The sequence below is a fragment of the Leptosomus discolor genome, chromosome 12, assembly GCF_034619465.1.
Source record: "Leptosomus discolor isolate bLepDis1 chromosome 12, bLepDis1.hap2, whole genome shotgun sequence".
Taxonomy (NCBI): Eukaryota; Metazoa; Chordata; class Aves; order Leptosomiformes; family Leptosomidae; genus Leptosomus; species Leptosomus discolor.
This window is the reverse complement of record NC_141402.1, coordinates 21,714,499-21,729,315: the sequence shown is the minus strand read 5'-3', so window position 1 is coordinate 21,729,315 and position 14,817 is coordinate 21,714,499. Positions and strand designations below refer to the sequence as shown.

The 14,817-nt window shown below is 53.0% G+C and overlaps 1 pseudogene; it reads left to right on the top strand.

Moving 5' to 3' along the window:
• The window catches only part of LOC104354438 (axonemal central pair apparatus protein HYDIN-like), a 33,097-nt pseudogene that overhangs the window by 4,964 nt on the left and 13,316 nt on the right, over positions 1 to 14,817 (top strand).

The window sequence follows — 14,817 nt, the reverse complement described above, 5'->3', positions numbered from 1 at the left end:
ATTTCTGGTTTTAGCATCACTTTTCGGGTTTTTTTAATATTAGAAATGAAGTTCTTGTCTTCCTGGGAGCTCTGGAGAACTAGTGGTATTTTGACAATCCAAGGAGATTAAATCAAAACAGTTTAAAAACCAAAAGAGGATCTTTAGCCAGGGTGATGAATGGTCTAGGGTTTCTGTTTGGTTTTTTAGCCCTTTAACTCCAAATTCTGTTCCACACCCGAGAGAAGGGACATTTGTTAAATTTAGCATTCCTCTTGGGAACAAATCCCTTCTGTTTCCTTCCCTCAGACTTTGAGCTAATCCATGAAATATGAGGCATGACTTTTGAAAGAGAGAAGCTTAGCTATTTTTGAAACCTCTTTTCAAAAGCATTTCTTTATACCCTGCAGGGAAGGAAACCCAATAAAGAAGGGGGAAGAACCCATGTGCTTGGCGTACTTTTATTTTTCCAGGCACCTTTGAATTTGTATTTTGTAAAACGCTCTTTAAGGGGCCTGTGCATCGTCACGCTCCTGGGATGGAGGCACCAAGTATACAGGTGGGCATCAAAGTGACGCAGGGATGAAGACCCGTACCACGGAACGTGCCCCTGAAAGGGATCCTTTTTCTTAACCTGCTTGTTAGACCGTGGCCTTCCAGCGCAGCCTCCCGCTGCCTGGACACGGTGCTTTCCTAAATGTGTGATAAAGGCAACGGTCTCCTCTGCAGCCTTTTCCTCTTTTGTGGACAGGTACAAGGTGCTGCGATCTCCCAGCAACTGCGAGAAGCTGACCATCCTCAACGTCACTCCCTTCGAAGCAGCAGTGCGTTTCTTCTTTGAGCAGGATAGCAAAGCGGGCACGTTCCTTTTAGACCCCCCCAGCATGAGGCTGAAACCTAATGAGCAGCAGGTAGGAGACGGGCAGGTAGGGCAGGCACCAGCAGAAGTGCCCAGGAGCCGTTCTCACTGAATGTTCTTCTAGTGTTTGTTTGCGGGGACGGGGCTAGAAGCTGAGTGTTTGGGCGTACCCCACTTCGGCCAGCCTCGTGGAAGACAAACTCATCTGCTGTGTTCAGGAGAACCCCGAGCCAGTGGTCTTCCGCCTGTGCTGCCAGGGGGTGGAGGTGGAGCTGGGGGTCAGCCCCAAGCAGGTGCATTTCAACAAGTTGCTTCTGAAAAGGTCAGTCATCCCGTGGTCCCTCTGCTGGGGACAAGAGCTGTTGGCAAGCTCCTCCTCAGCAGCCGCTCAGGTTGGGGGTTGGGCTAGTGCCTCTCTTTCTCCCAGTGGTTCCCAGTCTCTTGCTCACCATTCCTTGCTGGCTTGGATATCCCGTGACAGCCACCAGCTCTGTAGTCCCCCCAGCGATCCTGTGTGATGAGCATCCTGATGCATTTGCATCTTGTCTGCTGGCTCAGAGAGCAATCCAGTTGCTCCTCCTTATCTCCCATCTGTCGGATACGCTTCTAACACCAAGCTCTCCCCCAAGGACCTCACCTCTCAGGCCTGTGGCAAAGAGAAAACATTTAACTGCTGTTTCAGATGAGTGGATAGGGCTGCTCCGAGTTGCATTTGGTTGCAAGGCTAGCATGACCGTCACACGACTGGTGCTGCCTGTCTTTGTGTCTCTGCAGGAGGGACAGCAAGACCCTGGTCCTGAGAAACAGCAGCCCACTGCCCATGGCCTGGTGGCTCAGTGGGCTGGAAAACCTTGGCGAGGACTTCTCTGTGTCACAAGACAAGGGCACCGTTGGTCCCCGCACAGAGTTTGTGGTGTATCTGTATTTCAAAGCCACGAAGGCTCTCAGCGTTAAGAAAATGATCCAACTAGAGGTGAGGGGGACTGTGCCCTCCCTGTCAGAGCAGGGCAGTGACCAGCCCTGTGCTCTTAGGGATGGAGCCTGTGCTTGAAGGTTACCCTGCAAAGAGGGCAAAAGGATGAGCCTTCATGAGATTCCTTTCTAGCCCCATTGCCAGGGGGTCCAGGCCCGTAGCAGCAGGGGACTCACTGAAGGGTAAAGTTTTGGAAACTCAGTGACAACTCAGGTGCTCCTACAGCTGAGCTTCGTGGGGCAAGTATGCTGTGGAGTCAGGAAGAGGTGTACCTGATGGCCACAAGGGTGCTCTGACCCCAGCTGCTGCTGCCTCTGTGTTCGCCAAAACACACAGCGTATCCCTGAGCATCCACGTCGCCCCAGATGACCAGGTACAGCCTCTGCGGGGCTTACCCTGCGTTACGAGGCTGCGTCCCAAGCCTGTACTACAAGCGCCTTGCTGCTGTGCGTGGTTGAATTGGTTGTCCAGACTTGGGCGTGCTCCCTGCACCCATCCTGGGGTCCATCTGGGGCTCTTAACACAGAGCAGTAAACTCTCACCCTGGGGTTTGGTTCGCTGTGGTTCAGGGGCTGCCTTTCAGTGGGGATGCTGGGTGATTAAGAGGAGAGGGGTGGTTGTCAATGCCACCTGCTCTGGGACACCTCGCCCTTCTTGTGGTCGTTTTGACATCACTGTGCCTCCCAGGGTGCTTTGGCAGCAGGTTCCCCGCTATAGGAGTGCGGAGTTGGGCTGACAGTGTTTCTTACTGCAGCAGAATCGCGCTGGGTCAGCCCATGAGATGAACAGGTTAGGAAAGCCTGGGAGTCCGCAAATGCTTGTGAAGCGGGGGAGGCCATGGTGGAAGCAGCCAGCGGAGACAAGGACTTGTATGTTGTCTACCAAAAACATTTAGGAGAATGGTCTAAGCAGCGTTTGTTTCTTGCTGCCTCCAGGTTTCAGATGCAGAAAACGTCCTGGGGTTTGTTCAGGTTGAAAATATCCAGATCGTTGCGGAGGCTTACGATGTTGCTCTGAGCATCGACATTCCTCAAGGTCAGTGGATGCCTCCAAAACAAACTGCTGTGGCAGGTGGGCAGCCAAAGCGCTTGGGACAGGACGGGACAGGATGGCATGCAAGGGTGGCACGGATACATAAAGCACATGTCCTGCAAGCTGCAGGAAGCAAAACACTGTCGGGGCACAGCCAGCCCTGTATCTGTCACCTCTGAAGTATGGAACTTCATGTGCAGATTTATTTGGGGGCTTTGAAACAACAGTGATGTCAACCAGCAGTTGGCAGCTCCTGAAGGCTCAGCATGGGAATAAAGCTGTTGGATCTGTGCTTGGAGGCAAGGAGATGGAAGCCGAGCTCCTTAGCTGCTAAACCCTGTGGATATTCTCTGAGTAAGGAGAGAAGGGGCAGCAAAGTAGCCAGAGAAAACTTCCGAGAACGGAAACTTGCTGAGAAGGGGTTTGTGCCGCCTGAGATCTCCAAATATGTATCTTGTCACTCGGTGTAGTCTGCAGCAGCTCACAAATATTCACCGTTTCTTACCTCGCTCTGTGGGTTTTCTGCAGGTACAGATGGCGGGGTGGAGTTTGGAGTCGTTAAGGTCCTGGATGATGTGAAGCAAGTGCTGACTCTGAAGAACAAAGGGAAGTACGACATTGCATACAGGTGGGTCCAGCTGCCTGGTCTGTGAATGCGTGGTGCCACCATCTGCCCAGGCCTGCATTCTCCTTCTGTCCATGGCTGGAAGCTGTTCCTGTGCTGGCTGCCTCATGGTCTGGGTAAATACAAAACCTGAGCTCTCGAACCTCAGATGTTTTGATAGAGAATCCAGCCGCACACCAGCATTTCTTTGCAGCTCAGCGTCAACCAGGAGGAGAGACTCTGACATTTAAGCCACTCACTGCTGAGATTCATTGCCTTTCTTTGAGGGTCAGCTCATGTCTCTTTTATGAGACTCTTTAAAGGAGGGAATGAAAAAATTTGGTGTCCAGGTTAGCTTGCAACACTCGGGATTGTCCGCACTCTGTGTCAAGATGTGGGATTCCCCAAGCAGAGCTGGACTCTTTCTCTTTTTATTTTTTCTGATGGTCCTGTGCAAAGTGCTGGCTGTGCTGGTGCCACCTGTACTTTTAACTGCAGACGTCTTCGTTCCTTCCCTTTCTTCCCAGTTTCAGGCTGGAAACTGCAGATACCAACATACCCGACTTGGCATCGCACTTCACTATCCAGCCACGGAAGGGCGTGCTGACGGCCTCCGGGCGCCCTGACGGCCTCCGGGCGCCCTGTGCAGGTCCAGCTGCTCTTCCAGCCCAAGATGGAAATGAATGTTGAGGACAAACACATCCTGCACTGCCAGGTGAGCTGTCTGGGCCAGGCGGTGTTAGCACATCATGGCTTGGGAGTGTAAGCAGGGCATGTCTTCTGGAAGGAAGGCTCTAGCTGGGGAATCCTCTCTCATACATATACAAGGTCTTTCAGAAACCATTTGTGACACTTCCTAAGTGGAGCTGAAAATCTGGCTCTGGGGGAGGCTGGTGGAGACTTGGGGTGGCATCGGGGGACAGAGAGAGAGAGGCTGGCCTCTGTCCTATTGACCAACCCCTCCTCCGGCTGCAGGTGGTTGAGCCCAGCCTCTGTGAAGGAGGCAAGACCATTGCCATCATCCCAGTGAGGGTGTCAGCGAAAGCTGTGTTCAGCAAGTACAGGATTTACCCTGCCTCGCTCATCAGCTTCAGTGCCATGACACACGGTACCAGGAAAACCTGCACCTTCACGCTGGAGAACAAAGGCATCCTGGACTTCAAATTCTTTATCTACAAAGCAGACCAGGATGCAGCTCTATTGCCAAGGAAAAGGTGAGAGAAGACCTGCACCATCCTTCCTGCCTGAGATGGCACCACAGCACGGCTGGTGTGTGACAGGCAGCCAGGACACCTGGGTGGTTGTCCATTGGCATCACTGGCTTGTGAACAGGGAGCAGAAAAATGCCTCCGTATCCCCATGTGTAGGACAAAGCCGGTGATACAGCCAGTCTGTCGACAAGCTACAGCCATAGGTTGGTGCAGGCAGCCCTCTGGAAGCAGGAGGACTTTCCTCCATGGGGAGGAAGGCCAGCTTTGGCCTCGGAGAAAGGCAGGGGAGCTCAGCATGACGGATGTTTCTGCTTTCTCCTCTCAGTTCACATCAGATGACAACTGCCCGCTCCCACAAGAGTGAAAACGTAAAGGAAATGACTCCCTCAGTCAAGCAAAGCAAGCCGTCGCTGCAGAAGAACGCAAACCCCTTCATGCAGGTGGGCGGCTCCTGCTCCCCAACACATGCTGCTGCAGGTGGTATGGGAGGATGCCACTGTGCCCAGGATCACCACGGGATGGGATGTGGTCTTGCGCCTGGTCCTTCATCTCCCAGCAGAGGCAGTAGCTGCTCAGTCCCACTGACAGTCCCACGCTTTGGCTCAGACCTGGAGTTGTGGGGTTAAGAGAGGGGAGCAGGTCCTGTGTTTGGTAGCTGCTAACTCAAATAGGTCTGTGGATACCACAGATGCAGAACATCCCTGTTTGAACTCCCAGTCTGTAGATGTCAGAGGATCTTGCTTGTTCTTCTTTCCAGCCCCCTTTATCTTCTTCCATCATTTCTCACAGTTATTTCTGCTCTCCTGTTTAACCCCTGGAGGTTTAAGGATCCCAGCTACCACCTTCAGCCTTTCCACGCAAACTCCTTTCTCTGTGCCACTCGGGACAAGCCTACACCTCCTGCCAGCTTGTTCATGTCATCCTGGGGCTGCCTCTGGGCTGGGGAGTCATCCATCCCTGCCCTGGGGCCAGCGCCTTGGGCCCAGCTGAGGGCCAGGGAGTGGCATACTCCTTGCTGGGGATGCCAAAGGTGAGACTGTGAGACATCAGCCTCTCCTGGGACTCTTTCTGCAGGCTCATGTCACTCTAGGCATGTTCACGGTGTCCCCTGGCTTTGGCTCCATCCCTCCTGGGGGCCAGCAGATGATCGCGGTGGATGCTACGCAGAGCTGCTGGGGACGTGCAAGGAGCACCTGTCCATCGATATCAGCGACAGAGACCCCAAGGACAATCCCCTTGGCATCTCCTATGCCCTGTTGGCTGAGTCCTGTCTCCCAGGTACGTCCTGTCCACAGGTTCCCATGGCCAGCCCTGCTGCTGATCAGCACCTAAACTTGCTGCTTGGATAGAGAGGCACCCTGACCCCAAAGTGCTCTCTTAAAAACCTCAAAGGTTCCAGTCCTTTTCAAGCCCAGCAGGGGGGAGAGGCTGGGAGGGATGCATGGAAGGAGGAAAGGAAAGCAATACCCTTTAAGACTGAGGGGGACTGAGCGCCAGCCTCACAGCCAGCTCCCCCACCCAGGGTTGGGTTTTGCAGTGACCTGGGCCGAAAGGGCTTATCAAGCCTTCTGAGAGGCCAATGGGGTCAGCAGGAAGGCTTCTCCATCCTCAGCCCTCCCTCTGGTCTGCTCGCAGCATTCATGGTTGACGACACAGAGTCCATCTTTGAGGAGCATCGAATGTGCAGCAACATCAACCTCTGCCAGGTCCTCCAGACAGTTCAGGACAAGGGCGTGTTCATCACAGATGAGAACAAGTTTGTCTTCACCAATGTTCTGGTTGGGCACTGGGCCACAGCCCGCTTCAAGATCTGCAATGTGGGCCAAGTCCCCTGTCACGTGGTCCGCTCCATCAAACCCATCCCTGGTAAGGTAAGAACAAGAGGCCGAGGTGGCTGCTGCCAAAGGCTGTGTGGGAGCCAGGCTTGTTCCCCAGATTTGTTGCTTCCTCTTGCCTGGACCTGTCCAGCTCAGTGCAGGTCAAGCTACAGGGGAGAGCAGCGATGCTGGGGTGACAGTTGGGTTGAATTCAGCGTATCTCAAGCAAGGTTTTGGCTCATGCCTCTGGGTCTTTGGTGGGAGACCTGAACCCTTCTGAACATCTCTTGGAAGCACACTCAGAGCAGGGCTTTTGCTGGACTGGTGTGCCAGGGCTCAAAGCAGATCATTTCCTCAGGCTCCCTGGTCTTTGCCTTCTCTTTAAAGGCTGATTCTAGGTTATTTGCAGGGGTTTCCATGCAGTCCCCGCCTCCCTGCCCAGCGCTCAAAGCAAGCTTTTGCACTCCTGGGCTTTATGGCAGCTCCCTGTGCAAGGTCAGCACCACTTTGGAGTCCCCCTCTGAGATGGAAGGAGCCTGTCCAGGGAAGCAGCAGGGAAGACGTGCTGTCTGGGGCTGTTCCCCATGATGCACGTATGAGCAAGACTGCATCACGTTGAAGGGTGTTTCCTCCCAACGCCTCTCTGTGGGTTCCCCCAAGCTTAACAGCCGCATTAGCGACGTTTTCAAGGTGGATCCCGTTCAGATGTGAGTGCCCAGCCGCTCCCACGCCTTCACTATGGTGACCTTCACTCTGCAAACGATGCGGAACTACCAGTGCACCTTTGAGGCTTCCGTTGGTGTCCAGGCAAGGTAAGTCACCCCGGGAAATCTTGGGAGGGACCTTTCTGATAGTTGCCTCTCCTCTAGAAGCATGTAGACCTCTCGTTAACGCTCTCTTAGTAGCCCTAGGGAGGGTACTTGACATTAGATAGTATAGGAAGCTGTAACCACTAGGCATAGCAGAGCAGAAAAGTGAGGAGTCATAATTTAGCCTATATGAGTAACGGCAAGGACAGGCAGCCAACTGGAAGTTAGTGAATCAGAAAAAAAGGGAGATGTGCAACAGCTGAGCTGGGGCTTTCCAAGGCAAAGGGTCAGGTGAAGCAGTTTCTGTGCCAGCAAGTCAGCGTGTGTTATTTCCTCCTTGTCCCTATGCTCCTGTGTGATACCTGGGGTACAGGAAGATCTTTTCTGTTAAAGGAGTGATCAGACCCCTTTAAAGGGAGCCCAGTTCCTCTGTGCTGGGACCTGTGTTTGTACCGGGGCTCTGACCTGCTCTTCCCCAACCTTTTGGTCACTGACTTCGGCCAAGATAAGTCAGTCTGCTGCCCTAATAGACAATTCATTTATTTAGTCTCCTTGGAAATAACCTTTACTGACAGTGTTCTTTATTTATTTTTCCCTTCTTGCTTTTCTGCTGTTTTCGTGCTGTGCTTGTGCTTTTTGCATATGTCTCATGTCACCGCAGCCAGTGAATTTGCCATGTCTCACCTGTTGCCTCATTATTCACCTGCTGTACTGCATGTTTCTATTAAGTTAAATGATTTTTAGCTGTTTTTCTGGAAGGTTTCAGAGCAACTTCCTCTTGTGCATGGCCCTGACCTGATTGGGAGGAGAGGGGTGAGGGGGAGCTGTGTCGTGGGGTATGGGAGCACCAGCCAGGGAGACCACAGCGGGTGGCCCTTGCTTCGTTGCTTGCCGAGTGGGGAAGGGGTTAGTGCCAGCCATAGTGGTTTCTCCTCTATCTTCTGCAGCCCTGCAGCAATTAAAGCACAAAGCCTGACCTTCGATGTCAGTGGAGAGGGGAATCTGCCTCAGGTGACGGTCCTGCGCCCGGTCCTTCACGATAAGAGAGGGAACCCTCTGCTGCTCTTCAAGAAGCTGTTGCTGGGCGCTTCAGAAAAGCTCCCTCTGGTCCTTCGCAACGGTGGCATCATACCTGTCCAGGTGAGGACCTGCTGTGGAATGCTCTGGTCTGGAAACAAGTGCTTATGCCATGGAGGAAAGGTCCCAGAAAACATGGCAGACCTGGGAACAGGTCTCAGAAATTCAGTTTAAGCAAATGACTGACTTCTACTTTCCAGAAAGGGAATTCCTCTTGGAAATGTGATTTTCTGACTGGTCTAGCCTTTATCGGTTAAAGACAACACAGGGAAGTTGGTGGGGTATTTTTCTCCCTGTCTCCTCATGTTTTGGTTCTCATGTGGGCCTGTGTGGTGTCCTAGTTAGATTAGATTGTGTTTGATCTCATTTTACTACATCTTCGTTAAGCTCAGTTGTGGTTTAATTACATTCTGCTAGTTACTTTTAGTACTTTCTGTCCTGTTTGGTTATATTTTAATTGTATCCCAGTGCCTCTGAACACTTCTTTCTTTTTCCTGTCTGATTTCACTTAAACCTTGTGCCAAGAGCTGTGTTGGAAGCGGGGCAGCGTGCCGGGTTCCCCGTGCTGGAGCAGCAGCGGTGCGGTGTCAGTCCCTGTGCCATCCTGTACCCGCACCAGTGTGGTTGTGCTCTGTGTTCCCTTTTTTCAGTTGATGATAGACCTGTTGGATGAAGGGGGAGTTTTCTTCTTGAAAGCCAGGCCCACCACACACTGCATTTACCAAGCTGTGGGCATGAAGGAGGACTCTCCTGGCAAAGGTAAAGTCATTAACCATGAAGTGTGGTCATCCATGCAGGGAAATGTGTGTCCTGCTCTTGGCTTGGCCAAGCAGCAGCCAGGTGTCAGACGTAGTTTCTGTCCTGGGGCTCTCTGTACCCCTAGTTTTGCACGGGGACTTTTACAGGGTTTTCTCCTGGCAAGTTGTAGGAAGCTTTTCTGTTCTTCTGGACACGGTGGGTTGAGTTGTGGGGGACTATCACCACTTCAGCAGACTGTCTGAGGTCTTTGCTGCATGTGGGAAGTTACCAGCCTGAACAGAGGCAGCCCTTGAGCCCACAGCAAGCCAACAGAAGCCAGAACCACTCTGACTCAGCTTTACGTATGGCAGGAGCTGGCTGGATGCAGTTTGAGTGAGAGCTGTGTGTTAACCTGAGGTTAAGACACTTCAGCAGTGAAATGCGTGGTGGTGTCACAGTCTCGTGACCATAGGAGGAGGGTCTGGATCTGTTGGTGGGAGAACGTGTGCTTAGAGGCAGCTGGGTTTCAACCTTTTATTCCTCTTACACCCCATGGCAGTATTTCCTCTGCACACTGTATCACTTGTCTCTGATTTCCATTGCTGTGCAGAGAGGAAGCCTCACACCACTTGCCTGGTCCTGCATCACGGGGAATTAGCGGAGTTTGACGTGCTTTTCAAACCCACCGTGGCCCAGCGTGTGGAAGATCCACCTGTCAGTGGTGGACAACCCCTACGAAAAGACTGACATTCAGCTCGTGGGTGAAGGTTACGAGGATGACTTCACGCTAGATAACATCCATGGACTAGTGGCAGACAGCAAGGAGGAGAACACAGAGGGCAATCTGGAGGAAGACATAATTGAGGGTAAGAGAAGAGAGGCTGCCAAGATGGAGCAAGAAATAGGAAAATCCACGTTTCTGCTCACTTTGTGGCAGTGCAGGTGTGGTCTAGACTTAGTGGACAGATCTCGTTGCCTTTTGTAGCCTGCAGAGCAGCCACACTTGAGAGCACAAGGGAGGAGCCTCTGTCAAGGGAGAAGCTTGCAGGCTAGCAGGGAAGGGTCCGAGATCCCAGCATTCAGCTGAGTATCTCTAAAAGAAGGTCTGCCAGCCCATGGTGTACTATGAAGACCATGTCTGATAATTTGTGTCCTCTCTATAATCAGGACTGTGCTGTTGCCCACCAGACTGGGTGGTCTGTGAGGGTGCCAGCCGTGTGCACAGAGGCAGTGCCTGTGGTTCTGCATGTCCCTCTGCACAGCCACAGCCACATGTTTAGGGACGTGTCAGGGTGTTGCCCTGAAAGTGGTAGGGTGGGGAATTGCCTCTCTCAGAGGGAGGAAGGCTTGGAGCAAGGAAGGGTTGGACATACGCGTGTCTGTGCGTGTGAGGGGGCGGGACGGAGCTCACCGCACACTGAGATCCCTTGCTCTTGTTCTTAACAGCTGCCAGAGTGGATCACATCCAGTTTGGGGACTGTCACGTCAAGACGCCCTACCCCGTGACCTTCACGATCACCAACCACAGCAGGGTGGAGGCGACGTGGTTTGAGTGGTTGGCAGACGCCCCGTTTCACTTCTCCCCCCAGGTGAGCTTGGGTGGCTCTGCCTTTCCCCGCTGCTCGAGCCCTGCCCGACGGGTTCCAGGCAGCGAGCAGGGAGTCGCCAGTGCCATGCAGGAGGTGCGATCCCTGGTGCTGCTGGGCAGGGCTGTCAGCCCCGCAAAAAGGGCTCTGTGTCACGGGAGGTGGCAGCTTTCCTTTGTACTTTTGTCTATCAAACCTCAGACAAAAGCACAGTAAGATGTGGATTCCTGGCGCAGCTGCTCGCCACATCATTCCCTTTGCTATCAGTCATGCCCTTGCCAGTGATTCCAGTTTGGTCTTGGCTCTCTGGTTCTCCCTAGGTGGGACACCTCCATGCTGGCTGTGCTAAGGACATCACAGTGACCTTGAAATCGGATGTAGCGGTCACCTTCAAAAGGCACCCTGTGAAGTGTACGGTGGCTAGGATCTCCTTGCCGCTGCCGCCAGAGCAGGTTACCGACTGGGACGACCGCCTGCGCACCATCAAGTGGGTGGACACCACGAGGGGTCCAGCAGCCAGGTGGCCTGTCAAGAAGAAGGTAAGAAGCCAAACAGCAAAAGCTAATGGAGCTTCCACAAAACCAACTGCCAACGGCAGCAGACCGTCTGCAGCTCCTGCTCCCTCCTGACGTTTAATCCACCTGTGAGGGTAACCAGCCGTGCTTTTTAGGGGAGGGGTGGGTGCACAGTGACCCGATACGCTCACGCAAGATGGGGAAGTCTTTTTGGTGAGAGGCGTTTTAGGCACATGCAAACTGTTGGGCTCTGCCAAAAGCTGAAGTGTTGCAGCCTGTGTTGAACGGGAGGTCACATCTTGTGGTATCACGTTTTATGGTGTTAAGATCTCTTAATCTCATCTCATTTGGTGCCGTTTCACCAAGAAGGAGTTAAATCCACTGTGCTCTGTCTCTTGGTTTGAAGTGGAGGGCAACACCAGCTCTCTCTGTGTGCTGGCTAGCCCACCAGCACATTGTGGGTGAGCTCTGAGCCCTGTCTACACTGATACCGGAGACTTTGCTGGTGGTCTCTGTATCGTGTGGGATATCTCCTTACGGAGCAGCCCAGGCACTGTATGGCAGCCGTGCAGGAGTCTGGAGAAGTATCATCTTCAGAAACTCTCGCTTTTACTATCATTATTGCCCAACACCCTTTTCTTGGGTGATGATTCTTCCCTAGTTTCTGAACCATTGTAAGACCTGTAAACCAAACTTCTTCCCCATCAGAGCCTCAGCAGTCAGAGACTTTCCTAGTCAGTTCATTCCCATCCCAAAATGCCCAGCCCCAGCCCCCACCAGTGTAGCTGTTGGCCTCCACAAGACACATGGAAAGCGCTTTCTCCGAAGACAAGAAGGAAAAGGTGCTTTCTAGCCTTGTTCATTCTTGGGGTTCTCCATCTGCAGAGCTCCAGCAGGGAAACTTAATCCTAATTTAGAGCCTTGCTGGATTTATAGGGGGGCCAGGCAAAAGGTCAGACACTATACAGGGACTGATACCCAGTCATCATCCCCATGGGCGTATGGTGGCGATTGCTTTGATCAGTAGGTAGAAAAAAGATATAGCAGAAGGGTCAAATTTTGTCCCCTTTCTGGGGAAATAAATGGGAATGGTCCTTTCTAGACCCTGTATGTGGCTGATTTTGGAGGCCAAGAGACTCCCTGCTCAGCCTGGCTTTCTGGGCTCTGCTTAGTGATTCTTCCCTCTCCTGTTTGGAGGTGATCGAGACAAACCCAGAACCAGCTCACACTGTCCTGGAGAAAAGCAGCTGCGAGGTGGAGCTTCGCCTCAGCGCTGTTGTTGACTATGCCGAGTTCCAGCTGGATACGAACACGATTCAGCTCAAGGAGACCTTGCTCTTCCAGACGAGGACGTTCACGTGAGTGCTGGAGGCCCGGCAGGGACCTGTGAGTGGGAGTGGGAACTGCCTTTGCCATGGGGTGACCCAGTGTCTGCTTCCCCAGACCTATGCTGTGCTCTCTGGTGGCTTCTGCTTTTCCGCCTGCTCATGGTCCTGTGCCAACAGAGGTTACACTGACACGTTGGCTGCTCAGCCACTTAATAAACCTCTTCTAATTTCTAACAGGGTGATCAGCCTTGGAGGGAGGTGCTGCTGCCTGCTGGGTCCGAGGTTGCAGCTTTCGCCCATCTTCTGGCACGTCCTGGGGGCCTGGAGATCTCCCACATGGACCCGAGTCCCTTCTAGGGCCTTATGTTCAGTCTCGCCTGATGTGCTTCCCTTTAAAGAAATCATTTATCGTTTCGTCCTTTCCAAGTCGTGGCTGAGTGCTGGGGCCCACATACCTGCCCGCAAAGCCAAGGAGAAGATGGTGGCCACCATCCTGCCAAGGCATGCCAGGAGAGGTTCAACCCTGCCATGCCTTTCTGCTGAGAACAGCCATGGTTTTGCTCTCACTGTGTGTTGCCTGTCCTCATCCACTCGAGGATGAGTTTGCAGTCAAAGTAATGCCAAACTGAGACACAAAGACCAGAATAAGACCCTTGGATTAAGTCTCCTGAGCACCACGTCTGCCGTTTCCTCTTCACCTTGCAAACTTTGAAGTACTTTGTCTTGGGGCAGCCCAGGGCAGTGATCTAGACGTGGCAGAGTTGTCTGGGGAAGAAGCTGCTACTCAGCACAAAGAACGGGGTACCAGGAGCCCACTGTACAGTGTTACTTTTCTACTCGCTTTGTTATTTATTGGATGTTTTCTTTTCGTTCTTCCCGGTTGCTTTTCAGTTTCTAGCTGTCCAATACAGGGAACACGGCCCCAGAATACACCTGGATGGCAGCTGCGGAGGACGAAAGGTCATTGAGCCATAGTGGGGAGCAGCTCCCGCCCAGTCTGGATGGTAAGGCACTGGCTCCGTGTGGCAGCTGGGTGCACCTGGGGTGTTTCAGTTGGTAGCTGAGGGCTCAGGGAGAAGACCATGCCACTTCACCCCAAAACACAAATTACTTTTTCATCCCTGTCCAGTCATCCACTTTCATCGGCATCTTCCCAGCTGCAGCTGGAGACTTTCTCCTTGCCCCCTCTCTGCCTTTCAGACCCTCCTCTGCCTGCTTTGACACTCATGCTCTGTGGGGGAGCTGAGCCTGGCTCAGGGGAGAGCCACGTTGTGGGTCAGCACTGGGAAGGGGGACAACAGGGCACCTCTCTGAGAACTCTCTGAGACTGGGAAGATTGATGGTGTAGCAATGAGTTAGCTGACCTGCAGTCACTGTGTGCAGTTCCCCAGTCCAGGGCAAATCCAAAGTCTCTGGCTAAAACTAACCTTCCTAACCAGGGCACGGGAGTGTTTGCTGCAGGTGGAGACCCTGCTCACAGGAGCCATCGGAGCCCAACGGCTGGGCCGTGACTCATTAACCTGCGGTAATGTGGTTGTGTCTGAGTGCACGGTCTCCTTGGGAGCACCATGGTTCTGCGGGGAAACAGAGCTGCGTGTCCAAAAGGTCTCATCAGGAACAGGAGCGAGGAGCGCTGTCAACCCTTGTGTTTCCTAGCACAGGCAGCTTGTCTGGTGGTCAAGATGGGAAACCTCAGCCGAAGTCCCTGATGCTCTGAATGTGCTTATCTCCCTCCGGGTCCTGGTGTTGGCTCTTCACCAGCACAGGGCATGCTTGTGCTGAAGCCAGTCTGCTGGGCTGTGCCATCAGCTGTCTGGTCATTAGTTACGAAAGCCTGGCAAAGAGGAAGGCAGGCAAGGATGTGAAGGACAGAGCAGTGCTGTTCCCCAAAGCCTTCTCTCCACCGTACACAAGAAGCACAATTCAATGCTGTAGGCCCCAGGGGAGCAGGACTTCACACTGTCCTTAATGCCAAGTGCTGAGGCTGGCTGTACTGGGACGTGAAACAGCACCCAGGAATTTTCCCAGATGCTGTAACACAGACATCTCTGCTGTTAGTTCCTGGACATGGTTTGGGAATGAACACTGGCCAGAAAGCATTCTGCAGAAGCTTGCATCTAGCTCCCCACTCCTGGAGCTGGAAAGAGTTTAACAGCTTGGAGTGAAGCAGCTGGCTTCAGTCCTGGGCCCATTTACTTTGCTAACAGAGACATAACCTTCCTGTTTGTCATCTGAGTGTCTTTACAGGGTGAGGTTCAGCGGTGGGTTTTGATTTGAGCAGTTCTCTGG